Source organism: Delphinus delphis, chromosome 18 (genome assembly GCF_949987515.2).
Source record: "Delphinus delphis chromosome 18, mDelDel1.2, whole genome shotgun sequence".
NCBI lineage: Eukaryota > Metazoa > Chordata > Mammalia > Artiodactyla > Delphinidae > Delphinus > Delphinus delphis.
Window position 1 is genome coordinate 39,205,284 of NC_082700.1, and position 18,842 is coordinate 39,224,125.

Here is an 18,842-nt window from a genome sequence, read left to right on the forward strand (position 1 = left end):
AATAATAAATATTTGAGGTGATGGATGTATTAATTAACTCATTGAGGGGAGTCCTTTCACAATGTATATGTATATGCAATCACCACGACACATACTTAAAAGTAGTTTAAAATTTTATTTGTCAATTATACCTCAATAAAGCTGAAATTTAAAAAAAAAACAATAGTTAAGATATGAAAAGGGAGAGGGAAGGAAAATGTAGTCCATAAATTTAGGGCAATAACACAAAAAAAGAGCTTAGAGTTGAAAATGAGCATAATATATTCAGAAGGTGCAAGAGGCTCTATCTCAGCTCATGCTGGGAAGCAGTGAGACCTAAAATTGCACATGTAGAGCAGAGACAAGATTTTGAAGAGACGAGTCGTGGCAGTGAATACCCTATGGGTTCTTGTCTGCTCTGAGAGCCACTCATCTGTTATGATGAAAATGTTCTGCATGTGTGTTTTCATATAATCCTGCTTGTTATGTTTTGTAGATTGATGTTAGGTTTAAAAACAGGCTCTTTGTGAGAAGGAAGAGCATTATGAATCCAAGTTTTAAACTGCCGGTACTTTTCAGTAAAATTAAAATGCTAATCCACACTCTGAATTTTGTAACTCTTAGTAAACCCTAAAGTGGGTGAGTTAGGAAGGAAATTTGAAAATAATTAAGGAGAACATACCAAAAGTGTGATCATCCATTCTCATAGTAGCTGCATAGTCTCCACATTTCAGGAAATAGCAGTTTAAACAAGTGTGGAAAGGTGTGATTAGGAGTCAGTAGCTGGTTAAAGGAAGAAAGGGCATTATTGTAAGTTCTGCAGCCAAACTATAATGTAGGAACCAAGGGCTGTGAGTACCAGCCCTCTTCCCTGAGCAATCAAAAGGCCTTCAGGGAATGAAGTGGTCAGTCCACACAGTGCAGGTCTAGACCAGAGGTCACAGGATCAATTATAAGTAAAGGACTTTTCACAGTACTGAAAGGGAATTCTTATAACTCCAAGTAAACCTGGAAAAGCAAGAATAGTTTGCTTGAGTTTAACAATAACTGAAAAATGCTTTAGCAGGAAGCAGATTATTCTCAGAAGTATTTTAATTCTTATGTTTTTTCTTTTTTCAAGAGGCAATCTATCCAGCCAGAAGAAATATAAAAAAATTTGGCCAGTTTTTCATTACAAGGTACCACTGGGATGTCGTAGGATTCAGCAATATTATAGTCACCACCATGACAATGACAATTGTTTTGAAAATAGATGATGAAACCATTTGAATTATGTTTAATTTCAATAAATATTAAGAACCTGCATATTTTCTCACATAAACCATGAGTTATTTTAAATTTCAAAGAAACTAGAAAACATTTTTATAAATACATCAGAGCCACTTACTATTCTGAAATAAAAACCTTTTCAAAGAATTTCATAAGTAACTTTTAAACTTGATAGTTATATAAGCATAAAACAGTTTATATTAAGATAAAATTTATATTAACAAAGTTTATAATAACATGTAATTAATCATTTTTTAAATCATAAAGTAGAACACATAGCATTCTTCAGTAATAAAGAGACAGACATGCTATAACTATACAGTACATGACTACAAACTAATTAGCTACAAATAAAAACTTAATTAAGCAAAATCTTAGGACATGTTACCCTCCAAAGAGTAGGTAAGAATTTACTTGTCAAAAATGCTCAACAGAATTAGAAACATATACTTTATTCAAATGTGAAAATATTTAGATATATTTTAGTAACTTCTGAGTGTCTTCACATGGTGATAGTATGTATATGTATATTATTACTGGAGCATAATTCCTAATAGGATCTTAGAAATGAGAGCAATAATGAGACAATAACAACATGTATTTATTTACACATCCAATTCTGTACATTCATTTATTTCATCGTGATAAAAATCTTAAAAACAAGACATAAGTATTTTAGCATTTAACTCACTCTCTGGCACAGAGAAATACCACAATAAGTATATACTAAATGACTAACCATTTTACTATTGATAAAGCCAAGACTCAGATGATGCCACAGAACTAGTATTCAATAAATGGTAGAGTTGGAATAAGAATGCAGGTCTATCAGATTCCAAATCCCATGAACTTTCCATTATGAAATATTTCCTTTCTCTTTTCTTTTTATCCACTTTGAAGAGTTATTCAATTATTTTCTACTAAGGGCCATTTTCTGGGCTGTCACTTCTGTCAGATGGGCTGTAATACCTCTCTTGGTTATCCATTTTATTTGGAGCACTTCTCACACTGAGAAACAATCTTAATTCTTTTTGGATGACTTCAAGATTCAGTCCCCTAGCCTTTCAGTTTTGTGATTTTGTTTCACCTTTAATGTCTTTTTTATCAACATTCTCCTACACTGGATCTTATCATCACTAGGAAACTTTTAACCAATTAAAATGAGTTGAAACATTCCTTTTCCAAATCAAAAAAACAGCTTATATTCATCTCAGTTAATATCAAGACACATTTTCTTCAGCTTCATACAGTCCTCCTGTTCCTTGAACACTATTTTCTCTCTTTATTCCCCTTCTCATGCTCTTTTTCTTCCTCATCTCTAAGATTCTTGATCTACTGTTTCAAACATTCTCTGACTCTTCTTTTTACTAATTCCTTTTTTTATTGTTCTTTAACCACACTACCTGAAAAATATTTTCCCATCTTCTCTACAGACACACTTGGCTACTATGCACTGTTGGAGATGCCTGAAAATGATGTGGATTTGTGACACTTTGGATTTATGACACCTAGCCTCACCTGGAAACTTAGTCATGACTTGTCTTCTTTTCACCATTCCTTCTTCAGTTTTTGCTCCTGTTCTTTAAAACAGCTATTTAAATATTTTGCATAAGTCTCCATAAATCTCCCTAAACTCTCCTTAAATTCCCCTCTTCCCTTTTCTCCCACATTCAGTAATATCTTCAATAGTGTAGATAACATATTCACTGAATTAATAAATCTTCGAATTAAAACAGAAATTATTTAATAGATCAGGCTCTACTTCTGCCACCTGACCAATATTCTAATCTACATCTAGACTGTTCTTTAGCCCTCCTTTACCAACTTCTCAGTTTTATGTCTTTTTTCCCCTCTATCCTTTGTATTTTCATTCTTGCCCTCCCTGCTGACCTCTTTCTTTTAGTGTATAAACATCAAGTTACCAAGTTGTCCCATTAAACCCCCTCAATCTGTTGGCTCTCTAGCCTCTATCATAGCTTTCTTCTCTTCAAAACATCTCAAAAGTTTTCAACACCATGGCTTTCTCCATTTCCTCACAGCCTTCACTCAGATGACAGCAGCTTGATAGTTGCCTCACCATTGCAGTAAAACTTCTTCCAGTAAAGTTCCCCCACACTGTCTTACTACTACTAGAGACAAATTAATATTCTTTTTACCTGACCTACTAGCAGCATTTGAAATTGCTGGATACTTTTTATACGATGAATTATTTGCCTTCCTTCTACATTTCTTTCTGATTATTTCCCAATTTCCTCTGTCAGCTCTTCATTCTGTGCATTCTGTAAATGATTCTAAGGACCTCTTTTTGGAATTTTCATTGATGTTTTTAATTTGCAACATATAATATTTACTGCTACATTCACAACAAATAGCACAGTGCCTGGCATATGGGAAGTGCATGGTAAATATTTGTTGAATAAATGAATGAAAGATATTTTTGTCTGGTAGGAGTTGCTGTGTGCAATGTTAATCTAGTTCAGAAAATTTCTAATGCTTAAAGTTATACTTTGGAGATGAGTTTTTTTCATTGGAGTATATGAGAAACTGTGTTTCTCAGACTACTTTGATATTCTCTGCTTTATTTTCTCCTTTTGTCCAGTAGGAAAAAAAGGAATATATCACAAAAAATTATTTCTTTTACATAAAAAGTTATACAAAAATATTAAATGAGTATTAGAACTTGGCTTTGTTAACATGTCAACAAATGAGTGCATGGAATTTTATATTTTGACCTAATCACATTTATCCAAACTCAATTGAATCTATTTTCTTTAATATTGTTATAGGGAGACATCCGTTAGTGAACATTTATAAGGACCACATCCATGAAACCAATGTAGAATTCATTATCCATCTTTTTTTTTTTTTTTTTGCTGTACGCGGACCTCTCACTGTTGTGGCCTCTCCCGTTGCAGAGCAACAGGCTCCGGACGCGCAGGCTCAGCGGCCATGGCTCACGGGCACAGCCGCTCCGTCACACGTGGGATCCTCCCGGACTGGGGCACGAACCCACGTCCCCTGCATCGGCAGGCGGACTCTCAACCACTGCGCCACCAGGGAAGCCCATTATCCATCTTTTGATGAGATTAAAAAAATATATGTATGGGACTTCCCTGGTAACTCAGTGGTTAAGAATCCTCCTGCCAATGCAGGGGACACAGGTTCGAACTCTGGTCCGGGAAGATCCCAGATGCCACAAAGCAACTAAGCCTGTGTGCCACAACTACTGAGCCTGAGCACCTAGAGCCCAGGCTCTGCAACAGATGAAATCATCGCAGTGAGAAGTCTGTGCAGCACAACGAAGAGTAGCCCCCACTTGCTGCAACTAGAGAAAGTCCGCACACAGCAATGAAGACCCAACAGAGCCAGAAATAAATAAATGAATGAATGAATAAATAAATAAATAAATAATTTTTTAAAAAAATGTAAGTATATTTAATTTTACCACAAAACTAGAAACAAAGGTAAATTCGATCCCTGAGGTACAGGGGGATTTTCTGAAATGCTGATATTCTGTCACATAATAAGTATTATCAATATGTTTCTCAAATATCTTATGAATTAAATTACCATGAGATAGAAAACAAAATAAGAACAAAAGAAATGGCTCCAGCATATAAATGTCTTCTTCAAATGAGTCTTTGTTCTTCTACAAGGCCATGGATTAATTACCATCCTTATTCTAAGCATCTGGTTCACTGCTTTGCTTTAATGAAGAGTTAGTTTGACCCCACACTCAAACCATCTTTATGAAGTGGTAGAAGTAACTATTATTACCTGGAGATTATTTATCAAAAGCAGAATTTTCAAGGATGAAGTGATCACTACTTATCAAAAAACTGACGTTGACAAGCTAGATAAAGTTGACCTGAACTTTAGCTAGTATAGATATGTTAAGGATAATAAATTTTTCCCTTCAAAATGAATGCTAAATTGCCCAATAGAAACATAAATCATTCCTTTAAAGTGCTTACATATTAATTTGATAAAGTGAAAGCATGAAGTTCCTGAATATAGACTCTAATAGTTCCTTATTTCCCCAGATTAATATTTATATAGTAAATGCCATGTTATTACTTCTTTAATGTCATGTTAATGCCTTAGGCATGTCTAAGAAAGAGAAGTTGTGGATTAGAGATGCCTAAAGAGAAAACCGAGGAAACTTTATCATTAACTGTTCAAGATTTGTCTGTATGTGTATATATCTATGTATTGCTACATATATATATATATACACACAAGTGTGTGTGTGTGTGTGTGTGTGTGTGTGTGTTAGAAATAGATCTGAAAAGATTAGTGGGAAAGCATCACATTAGAAGAGGAAAGGAACCAAAATAACATTGATTGAAATTACCTCCTGTAATGTAATGTTGGGGTGGGTAATGGCTTACTACCATTACCCACCCCAACAAAAGGGAGAGAAACAAACAGGTTCAAAATCTCATGAAAAAGCTCTTTCTCATACTATTGATGTTATAATCTGATCGTGATTACTCAGAAAATATCATAAAGCTGGATCAGGCTTACATAGACTATAAAGTAAGCATACCTTGCATCTTTTCTACAACCCCTCCCCACCCCATCCCTCCCCAACCCCAGCACACATCACTTTTGCTTAGTCTGGAAGGAGAAGGATTGAGGGATCAAAACTTGGCAGGGAGAAGCCATGAGTAAGGTACTGTCTCTTGTATCATGCCAGTGTAAGCAGAAGGTATTCTCAGATAAGAGTGTTAGCTAAGGTGTGAGGATAATCAGCTAATTAACAATTTTGTGTGTAGTGGAAGGACGCAGAGTCTTACCAATTCCTCAAGTGCGGGAATAGTGAAGCTTCCAAGTCCTGAAACACCAGAGGTTATCTATCAACAAAACTGCCAGCAGCTAAGGAGACTGTTTGCAACTTTAAGTCCCAGAGTAAATATTGCAGTTATGGAATGGTGGGAGCTAGTGTTCTTATTCTAAATGAGAAGAGAATGGTTAAAAATATAAATGGACTAAAAATGCCCCAGAGGTTGAAAACATCTATTTATTTCCTTATGTTTTAGGTAAATGTTTCAAAATCTGTTTCAGAATATGTTGCTCTAAAGGGAAAGCTCTATTTCTAGTAACAATTAAGAACTGTTTTTCTAACTTGTCCTTTTATATTTTCCCACTAGCAGTATGATTTCTAAAGGCAGTGGCAGTCCTACATTCTCCAGACATCACTCATAAGCAAAGCATGTTGTGAAGCTACCAAATTATTTGTCTATCAAAACACAGGCAGCAGGGCTAGGTAGTAACAGAGTCCACAGAATCCTCTTTAGGCAGGCACGATTCTGAGAGTCAAGCATTCCTTCTTCAATCAGCAAATGTGCATTGAAGGCCTACTAAATGCTAGTCACTGCTATCACTCACAGAGATACCTCCTAAGCTGTTACCTCAGCCTGATTTCATTATGTGAGTTTAACAGCTTCTCCTCCATTGTGGCTGTTAATCCTGGCACTGGGTCCTGTATGAAGGACACTGGAAGTGGAGAAGGATTCTCAAAATACAAATATGATTTAAGCAATAAACATACAATATGAACATCTATAAAAAGTTTTATATTTTATATCTCCATTTCATACATTGTGATAGCTAAACCATTGTCTATGCAAATGTGTATATTTCAGAAATGTTATTAATACTCTTGTTTACATTCCTAATGAAATATCAAGGGTATAAAATGCAAAAATCAAAGTTTTTTGTTGAATAATATTTGTATAGACTTTTTTTTTTTTTTTTTTTTGCGGTACACGGGCCTCTCACTGTTGTGGCCTCTCCTGTTGCGGAGCACAGGCTCCGGACACGCAGGCTCAGTGGCCATGGCTCACGGGCCCAGCTGCTCTGCAGCATGTGGGATCTTCCTGGACCGGGGCACGAACCCGTGTCCCCTGCATTGGCAGGCCAATGTGCCACCAGGGAAGCCCTTTGTGTAGACTTTTAAGCAGAATCAGTTGCAAACATTTATTTTTATAGATCTAAATTTGTGGCTATGATAACACTATATGCCTTGTAGGACTTGGATGGAACAATAAAATCTTTCTGGAAATTGTTTCAAGAGACTATTGTGATTATCAGATTTCTTCTCTTTTGTGACTCTAGCACATAGCATAAATCCTGTCTTTAGTAACTTAGTATTTCTTGAATAACTGAATGAACCATGTCTCTCTATATGAAATATATATTTTGGTGGAATTATTAGCTCAGGAGAGAGTTAGAAAATTATCAACAGGTTTTTTTTTGAATGCATACTACATGCCACACATTGATATAACTTAAATATATTTTCTAATCAACCCCCAAATAGAGTAAACTGATTCACTATTATTGATTTTTTTTTTAATTTAGTAGTTTTTTAAGTGCAAAGGAACAAATATGTTTTAGTATGGGGTTACTCAATTTGAATGAATGAGACAGGCTGCATAATAATCCAGCAGGCATCCCTTTTTTTTTTTTTTTTTTTCCGGTACGCGGGCCTCTCACTGCTGTGGCCTCTCCCATTGCAGAGCACAGGCTCTGGATGCGCAGGCTCAGCGGCCATGGCTCACGGGCCTAGTTGCTCAGTGGAATGTGGGATCCTCCCAGACCGGGGCACGAACCCGTGTCCCCTGCATCAGCTGGTGGACTCTCAACCACTGCGCCATCAGGGAAGCCCAGGCATCCTTTTTTGGTAACTCATACTTACAGTTGGGAAGTAAATGCAAGTAATTAAATGATGTATAAGAGATCAGATCTCAGTGGTTCTCAATCAGGAGGCATTTTGACCCCCAGAGGGCATTTGGCATTATCTCCCGTCTGAAGACATTTTTGGTCCTCACAAATGGCAGGATGTTATGGGCATTTATGGAGTAGAGACCAGGAATGCTGCTAAACATCCTGCAATATGTAAGACAATCTCCTACAACAAAGAATTATCTGACCCAAAATGTCAATGATACTGAATCTTAGAAACTGTGAGTTAGAAGAGATATTCACACAATTTGGGGTCTCAAAGTAGGGAATGTAAGAATTGGCATCTAAAAGTAGAGCCTTAATAATTCTCTTTCATAGTTACTGATGCAGTTACTAAACAAGAGTATTTCCATATATGTATATCTATGTGAGAAAAATTCCAGAATGGCTCATACAACTGCAGATGCTAGTACATGGAAGGATTTCAGTCCATATTCGATAAGTACTCACTGACTTTCCCCTATTGAAAGATCACATTATCTTAGAAAATTAACTTACATATTCTGTATTTTGGGAGTGATCTTTGCCTTTGTAGTGGTTATGTTAGCTGTTTTAACAAATAAACTCCAAAATCTCAATGGTCTAATCCAATAAATTGTTTCCTGCTCAGCCAAGAGACAAATGTGGCAGTTCTACTTAGAAGTAAATTTTCTCCATGTGGTGATCCAGTGACCTAGGTCTGCTCCATTGTATGACTGCACCATCTCTATGATCTCAGAATATCTACTTCAGATATTCAGGAGAGAGCACAATCCTCTTGCTTTCAAAACCCCTGGCCCAGGAATTTACGCATCATTTCTGTTCATGTTCCATTGATGAGAAGTGGTGACCTAACCACACCTGGATTTAAGAATTACTGAGCAGCCATGTTGCATTTCATATATCATTAGTTTTATTTTATGCAAAGGAGAGAATAATTTTTTATACAGCTGACTTTCACTACCAGAATCCAATTCTTTTATTCCATTCTCAAATTTTAAAAGCCTATTAATTGCTGAGCACTCTACCAGATTCTAGAGACACACACACAAAAATGAATTTTCTTGTCTACTAGGGATGTACAATCTAGAAAGGGCCTTTAATCATCTCAGAGGTAATTCCTCTGAACTGAAACCCTGTATTTGAAGAAACTCAGCAGAATACCCTGATACATTTCTATACCTTGCTTAGTGTAAATGTTTTCTCAGTGCCTGTTATGGACTGCATGTTTATGGTCCCTGAAAAATTCTTAAGTTGAAATCTTTCCCTTAGATATGATAGCATTAGGAAGTGGGGCATTTGGAAGGTAAATAGGATCAAATGAGGTCATGTGGGTGGATCCCTCATGGATGGGATTTGTGTCCTCTTAAGAGACAGAGAGAGCTTGCTTCCTCTCTCTGCTCTTTGCCATGTGAAGTTACCAAGAGAAATCAGCAATCTGAAAACTGGAAAAGATTTCTTACCAGAGCTATTTCTTACCAGACCATGCTAGCATGGACTTTCAGCTTCCAGCACTGTGAGAAATAAATTTCTGTTGTTTATATGCCACCCAGTCTGTACTTTTTTTTATAGCAGTCCAAGCTAACTAAGACAGTACCATTTACAGTTATCCTCAAGCACATTTAACTTTAGGGAAATCCTATATGGCAAAATTGCCCTAATCAGTATCTCTAATGGAAAGATGTGGCAAGAATTTCTAAAAACAAAGACTCTTATAATAAATACTGGTTCCCTCCTTAAAGGGGAAACTTTGGATTCTAAGGTATTTCAAAGCGTGTATAAAAGTGGCATTCAAATGTTCAGATATGCAACTATCAAATAAAATATGTTTCGATCTAGTTATTTCTCCTTTTCTTTGTACATAAAATAAAATAAAAATTGAAATAAGATTTGAAAATATGGCCACTTAAACATGTGTTCCACAAAGACACATACTACATTTTACTGTCTTCTGTGGTTACAGATACATTTATTCTTTAATCCAAAATCAGTTCTACTCTTCCAAACTGGTGTCTCACAAAGGTAGATCCTTAGTGATAACCAGTTTGTTTTCCACTGTGGCAGAGAAATTTAACTGCCTAAAACAAACTTTTTTTAATCCTGTTTCAATTAATAACAGACTCTCATTTTTAACTCAGTATGTTACCTATCAGAGGGAAAGATTTCATTTTCCAGCTTCATCACAGGATAAGTGAGACCACATGACTAATGATATATAAATGGGACTGTCCCTCCTGTTAGACAATGGGTTGAAGGGAGCTGATTAAACCTAAACATCCTTTTTTTTATTTTCTTGCCTTTTGTTTTGTTTCTTTCTTCCAGTCAATAACTTGGCTCTGATAGCTGCATCTCCAGTAGTCATAATGGACCATGATGAACCTGAAAACATAGCCATACACCAACATGATGCAACAAAAAGATGGGAGCCTGGGTGTCTGGTGAATACTTTGGATCTACCATAACTTACCTGGACATATCTCTAAACTTCTTTTATAGTGAGAGAGAAATACATTTCTATCTTGCTTAATCTATCCTGATTTATTTGTTCATTTTTTTTCTTGTCTGTTATTTTTAGCTAAACTTCATTCTAACATTCTACCAAAGTGAGTTATGAGGAATTACTCTTATACTTTGTTCAAGACTCCATTTAATCTTCATGTTTTCCACAAGCCCAGGCTCAACCACTCTGGGATTGAGTGAACCCTTCTGTGAACTCATGCAGAAGTTGCCATTTTTAATACTCCACTTTATGACTCTTTTTCAGGTTTGGGTAAACTATTTATTGAAAGATAACATAAGACCCCAAAAATGCACATATCATCATTGGCCAGCTCAATGAACTATCAGAAAGTAAATATACCCATGTAACCATTATCAGTACTCTAGAAGAGAACTGTAGTACTCTGCAATTTCTACATGTCACTGAAGGATAACCATTATCCTAGCTTTTAACAAAATAGATTGGTTTTGTCTGGACCTTATATAAATAGAGCTATACTGTACACAATTTTTTTTAGATCTGAGTTTTTTCCCTCAATATTATGTAAGTGAAGCTCATTTATGTTTTTGCATGTTGTATTTATTTTTTCATTGTCATTATTTATAGTATTTTCTAGCATAGTGTGTCCCAATTTATTTTTTAAATTTTACTCTGATTAAACCATTGTGGTTGTTTCCAATTGGGAGCTATTATAAATCTACTACTGCAAAATGCCACCACTTTGGCATAATTGTTTATTTCTTTTTTGCTGTATAGCTAGAAGAGAAATTGCTGGATCCTGGGATATAAAAAAGTCTATCTTTGGTAGTAATGCCAAATAGTGTTTCAAAGTGGTTATGCCAATTTAGCTTCTTACCAGCAGTCTCTAAGTTCTTTGTTTGACTGTTTATCCTGAAATGCCTATAGAAAGTTAATTAACTCAAATATTATCTGTGTTGACTTCCTATTACTTAAAACTTAATGAGAAAAATGTCTATAATTTCTATCTGGTGTGTTTCTAACCTGCCATTTTTGGGGTATTTATCTGTGATGATAGTCACTGTGTTTCACTGAAAAAAAAAGTATTAAACTCTTAATCACAAAGACATTTCTAAATTTCATAAGTAAAAATGAATTAGATAATTTTCTTGACACTCCAAGATTATTTAATACAGTCTGTTATTGACTATACAGATATATTTTAGTTTATTAATTGTAATATATTTTTACAAATAGATATATTAAATTACTAGAAGAAACAGTATTATTTCAGATAATGGATGTTTTGATATAGTATACATGCTAACTAAAAATACATTGCGAACACTTAAGAGGTTGGTTTGGTGATGAAAACTTTTCCATGACTAAAACCAAAGGAGAATCTCCTACAATATAAACCATTCTTCAATGAACTTAGGTCATAACTGACTTCAACTGACATAACTTGTCACTGGCAACTTTCTAGGCTTTACTTCAGCCCCTGAGACACATGATAGGCTTATATTACCCAGCCGCCTTTGCCCTTAACACTTCTAGCTTTATATGTACTATAAACTCATGGCTTTGTGTTGATAGCACGACCTGAGGTATGTGTACATGGTGTGTGCTGGGGACAGGTGTGGCTCTCTGGAACAGGAAGAGTTATCTTGGCACTAGCAAGAAGGAATATGGATTGACAATAGAAGTGATCAGTCATGAGTAATCAAGTTTAATAGGCCCAAAGTAGAGTGATCCATACCAGTTCTATGCTGGAAATTTAGAATCAAGGGCAATATGATCTTTGAGGAACATTTCAAGGGCAATGAAGATTGGAGAGATGTGAGCTATAGATATGAAGCTGAGTTATATCAGAAACTCTATACAAAAGCCAAACCAATGAGAACAGATACAATATCACCTGCATGAAATAGAACCTGCAAGAATAAAGTGGGGTGGACTTCTCAGGCCATAGGGGAAAAAAACACAAATATTGTTCTTCCTTAGGTAGCAATATTCTGTGGAGGCAGGGAAATTTGAGTAGCCAGGAGACACAGACTGAATCATTTCAGGTAGATTGCATGACTCTTGCACATGGGTATTTGACCTGGGAAGAGTTGAAGGAGAGGGAGGAAGAACATGTACACTGACAAGCACTCAGTTTAGCCAAATGAATTTAATATGGTTACTACCTTCACAAAATTTATAACTAGCAGAGGACACAGATCTTTATATAATAAACAATAATACAGTGAGATATGTTTCATATTAACATTATGAGACATAGCCTGATAAAAAGAAAAGAACACAAGTATCAGATGTAAACAAACCTGGAAATCAGTGCTGGCACTACAACTTCTTCAGTTCATTTTCCTTATTGGTAAAATGAGAAGAATAAAGGGAACTTGATATGGATTTTTGTTATGATTAAAGATAGTAAGCAATTTAAGGGGCCTTAATAGAGCCTAATATTATTTTATTATTGTTATTGTTATTATCCTGTGTCAGGAACTAGTACATACATGAATTCATTTAACCTTCATTGTATTCCATAAGGTAGGTATACTTATTAGCTAATTTATATAAGGGGGCTGAATCACAGAGATTTAGACACTTGACCAAGATACTCTACCAAGGAAATGGTTGAGTTCATTATCAAATGCAAATTCTAGGCATCTTGGGCAATTAATATCAATACATAGTAGCTTAACAAAATAAAAAAAAAATAGTGGAGAGGGTGTGGAGAAAAGGGAACACTCTTGCACTGTTGGTGGGAATGTAAATTGATACAGCCACTATGGAGAACAGTATGGAGATTCCTTAAAAAACTAAAAATAGAACTACCATACCACCCAGAGATCACACTACTGGGCATATACCCTGAGAAAAATCATAATTCAAAAGGAGTCATGTACCACAATGTTCATCGCAGCTCTATTTACAATAGCCAGGACATGGAAGCAACCTAAGTGTCCATCGACAGATGAATGGATAAAGAAGATGTGGCACATATATATAATGGAATATTAGTCATAAAAAGAAATGAAACTGAGTTATTTGTATTGAGGTGGATGGACCTAGAGACTGTCTTATGGAGTGAAGTAAGTCAGAAAGAGAAAAAAAAATACTGTATGCTAACACATATATATAGAATCTAAAAAAAAAAAAGGTTCTGAAGAATCTAGGGGCAGGACAGGAATAAAGACGCAGATGTAGAGAATGGACATGAGGACATGGGGAGGGGGAAGGGTAAGCTGGGATGAAGTGAGAGAGTAGCATGGACATATATACACTACTAAATATAAAACATAGCTAGTGGGAAGCAGCTGCATAGCACAGGGAGATCAGCTTGGTGCTTTGTGTCCACCTGGTGGGGTGGGATAGGGAGGGTGGGAGGGAGAAGCAAGAGGGAGGAGATATGGTGATATATGTATATGTATAGCTGATTCACTTTGTTATACAGCAGAAACTAACACACCGTTGTAAAGCAATTATACTCCAATAAAGATGTTAAAAAAAAAAAAGAATAGTGGGTCATGGACAAATTTACAAAAATTAGTGGGAACACAGATACATTTACCACATTTCCTTTGTTTATGAGTATAAATACCTAAAGTATCATAGACTAAAAGGAGTTGATAATTAGTGCATCTAACTGAACTCTGGAAAGCCTTGGGGATAACTTGAAACTTGAATACCATCAGATTCCCATCTCTTGCTCTTACCTCTGCTTCCCTCTTTGTGTTCATTTCTCAGGGATACTTGAAACTCAGCCAGTGTCAGCTGGGTGCTTGCAGTATTATTGTCTTGTGGCCAGACAGGAAAAAAGACACTTATTTCCCCCAAGTTCTATGTGAACAATACCTAGGAAGGTCTGTCCAAGATTGGGTTAATGTGCAATGGAAATTATGCTTAGAAAAGAGCAGGTGGGAGGAGAAACCCAAACAAGGTTTCTGGGTTTCTGGGTGTTGAGGTACGTAGCTATTAAAATTTGTCTCTTACAAAGGATAACCAAGTACATTTGTGTGGGAAGAGAGAAAAGGGCTGATGATGTCTAGGATAGCTTTCATATCCTGAAAACCATGTAAACTTCATTTTATCCTATCATGTAACTTTAAATGAATTCATTATATCACTAATTATAGTTTTATTTGATACATTTTGGAAGACTTCAATATATTATATATGACATCTGGTGGAAGGAATTTGACTAAAATGAATATTTCTGTATAGAAGATAGATGGGCAGAACGATGTAAAATACCATGAAAGGAAGTCTTAATTCTTCACAAACGTTATCTGAATGATTTTCCTGATGATTTCTATCTTTTAAAAAGGTACATATTATGTGGTAATTGTTCTTTTAACTACTGACACAATTAATGCTTAAGGCATGAGAAATATAATTTATGGTTTTATTTGGCATGTACTTAAGCACCTGCATAGCAATTACTGGTGTGACATTTTTGTCTACACTATAAAGCACTGCACATCCTCCCTTTCATCAGTTTAAAATTGAAACAAAGAGGCTGGTTCCTTGGGTAGTAGCTGCCCTGATCTTATCCAGTACAATGAAATTATGATTGCCTTCCTGACACTATAAATTACGCTTTCCCAACTCTAGCACCCTTCTGCAACAGAAATCTACACCACTAGTGTGACTCTTTCATGCTATAGGAAGTTGTTTTACCTTTACAATATTAACATAGAAAATCTTCGTCTCTTTTTTTCATCTCAAATTATATGGCCATTGAACATCAGAAAGGAGTTTTTTTTGTTGTTGTTGTTGTTTTGTTTGTTTATTTTTGCGGTACGCGGGCCTCTCACTGCTGTGGCCTCTCCCGTTGCGGAGCACAGGCTCCGGACGTGCAGGTTCAGCGGCCATGGCTCACGGGCCCAGCCGCTCCGCGGCATGTGGGATCTTCCCAGACTGGGGCATGAACCCGTGTCCCCTGCATCGGCAGGCAGATTCTCAACCACTTCGCCACCAGGGAAGCCCAGGGAGTATTTTTTATGAAACACACGATGTAACATTTCTCTCTACTGTAATGATGAATATAAGGATCTGATCCAAATGGTAAGTGAATATCAAAACTCCAAAGTTGAATGAAATTATATCAATTAAGTAGTTATATGGCTCTCATGGACGAACTTTTTCCATTTACAATGAATTGGAAACACAAACAGTCAATAACTGTCACGGCCTTGAAAGTCAAGGTGAAATCCTTGTTTGTGTGGTCTCTGTAGACATCTTCATGCCAAAGGTTGTGATTTCTTCAAGGTTCTTGTTATACCCAATAACCTCAAATGCTTTTTGGATGACACTCTGCTCTGGTATCTGTTTTTTCTCTTTAACTGATACCATTTAACTTCTTTTATTGTATATATTTTCCCTTTTCCTGCCTTTCTGTAATGTCACTTGCTTTTGCTTCTATTCATTAATTTTTTTTGGAACTAAAAGAAAAAAAAAAAAGACGCTTTAAAATTCTCCTCAAAATACTTTCCCATCAAACTGCTCTTGAAAAAAAACCTATTTTTCATGACGCAATTGCAGAATAAACCTATAGTTAATACCTTATTTACACAAACTGAAGACTGTTGTATCTGTGTTTGGCGACCTTGAAACAGTATTGTGCTCAGTGCCCTTTTTATAACCTTAATTACTGGGGAATACAGAGCTTTAAAGAAAGACTAACATTTCAGTTTAATATCCACAATAATCTATTATAAAGCCAGCTAAGCCAGTCCCCAAATACAGAGAAATGTTATTACATGCTCAGCTAGCTGTCAAGGGGCCATGAGTCAGTGGCTTACAGTTATCCAAAGTAACAAGGTTGTTCAGAATTTCCTCCAACAAAGCCAGCTAGCTTATGGAAGGATTAAGCTCCCTTTGATTAGAACAACTGGAACATGTCCTACCCTTTTAATTAGCATTCCCTTTTGCTTGGTGGAGGTTGGTAATTTGACACTCACATTAGGCATCTCAAGAAATGATTAGGTATTTTGTCCCACTCATGAGAATTAAAGCCATGGTATATACTTCTGCATCAAATAAAATTTGAGCTGCTGAAGGATTTATGTTCAAAACCCTGTAAAATCCCAAGGGCACTATGCCTCTAATAGACAAAATGTAATAACACTCCAATATAATGTGTGGCAGGAGGCTTGGTTAGCCTTCAGGCATAGTATATTACCCTAAGGCCATGCTCTTTTTGCTTTCTATCTTTGGGAACAAAAACTTTTATGTCAGCTTTATTGATATTTTACAGGTTTGCATTTTAATTCATACCTTAAGGCAATTCAGAGAGAGAAGACCTTTATGTATGCTGCTGGATTACTTAGTTGGTGAGTAAATATAATTTTTCAGTGACCACACTAAACAGAGCAGAGCTGAGACTATGTGGAGTAGAAAAAGGAGATGGCCTGCTGCCATTTGTCAAGAAGCACACCTTCTATCTGAAGACAAATAGAGAGATATATATCTTCTTTCCCCAATTTACAGGCTGCCTTTACTTACACCCTGCTGGTATTTTTATGTATCCCTATTTTCTGTTCTTAATTTGAATTTCCTTTTCCATTTTCCTTATCATATATCTTTTCTTCTCTCTTTCTCTCATCCTCCAGTCTCCCTTTGAATGAATAAGTATCAAAGAAGTCATTTCCCATTGTGAAAATTGCCTTGCGTCTCTCCTCATTTATATGTAGCAAAAATGGTGAAACTTAAAAGCAACTTATGGAAAAGAAGACTCTGTTAAATACTTCATTTAGCTCTCAATACGACTTGGGAAAAATAAGAATATTAAAAAAGTAACAACTCGATTAGAAAAAGACAATGTAATTCGATTTTTTCATCTTTAGAATCTTCTCTTCCAAAATTGAGTAGCTATTGCATCTACTTTATTTCCAAGCTACCAAACTTAGATTCAAATTTCAGAATTTTTTTCAAATTATTTTCAGAGAATCTGAAAGATCGTTGTTTATTTTAGTCTTTCAAAATGTATCTAAGTATTTCTGGTGCTTATACCTGTACAGTAATCTATTCACTCAAACCACTATGAGCTGTGACTATTGTAAGAGACACAGAAGATATTAGAGAAGTAAAATGAAATTTCTGTCTAGCTCAAGGAACAGATAGGATAATGGTAACTTCTATCTAAGCAGCAGCTACTAAATTTGCAACTGAAAAATAAGTTTTCTTATGACCAGTTTATTCAGAAGTCATAGCCTTTCTTTCTTTTTTTTTTTTTTTTTTTTTGTGGTACGTGGGCCTCTCACTGTTGTGGTCCCTCCCGTCGTGGAGCACGGGCTCCGGACGCGCAGGCTCAGCAGCCACAGCTCACGGGCCCAGCCGCTCCGCGGCATGTGGGATCATCCCGGACCGGGGCACGAGCCCGCGTTCCTTGCACTGGCAGGCGGATTCTCAACCACTGCGCCACCAGGGAAGCCCCATAGCCTTTATTTATCTTCAGTTGTTTTTGTGTGTTTCCTTATGTTTTAAGGTGGGTTAGAGGACTGTGTTGTGTGAGAAACAGGGGGCTTGATTCATTTGCCTTATGAAAGTGAATGGAGTTGACTATTCTTGTCTGAGAGCTTCTTCTGTATTTGAGAAGTAGAAGGTGAAATCTTTAGCTCAGAGTAGAGAGATGGGTTTAGAGATCTGATGAAAGAAGGTTTGAAAAGGTTGTTGTAGATAATGGGAAAGAAACTGACTTTGGAAGTAGAGAAGGTTGGATGGGCCACACTGAGGGCCTAGTTTTCTAGTTGTGAAATTTTCTACCAACAGCTCTCAGAAAACCAGAGGTACACAACAAAAGATGTTTGAGTAAGGATTAAAAATTTGCCAGGCTTATCTAATGGAAGGAGAAATTGCCTATGAGTTGACTATATTAGATGTAGATGAGTTTAAACAAACACTAAGAGCAAACTCATTTTCCTGTAATAAAGGCAACATCAAAAATTGTTTTCTAATACATGTACACTTTTGATATTTGAGTAATACATGGACAGTACATGTTCTCATCACGTTAGGGCAAGCATATATTTTTGCTGCTTTCCATGCTTTTTCTTTAGTCTTAAATTAAGATTGGCCTCAGAGGAACATACAAATAATTCTTTGAAGTGACAAGTATATATATTTGTATGTTTGTTTGTTTGTTAACTCCTACTACAAAAAAAAAAATGGTATAAATCACCTAGTAAAAAAAGTTCTTCCAAAAGTTATTATATGGATTTAGAATCATTAGATGTGTGATTTCTGAAATTATTTTTCAAACTCCAGGGCCACACATCTTTGAAGAATATACAATCTAAATACTAACACATGGAAACATTTTCTCTGGGCCAAAAAAACATGCTACAGAGAACAAAGATATTTGTTTCACACCCTTACTCCCTTAACATGCAACATGTTA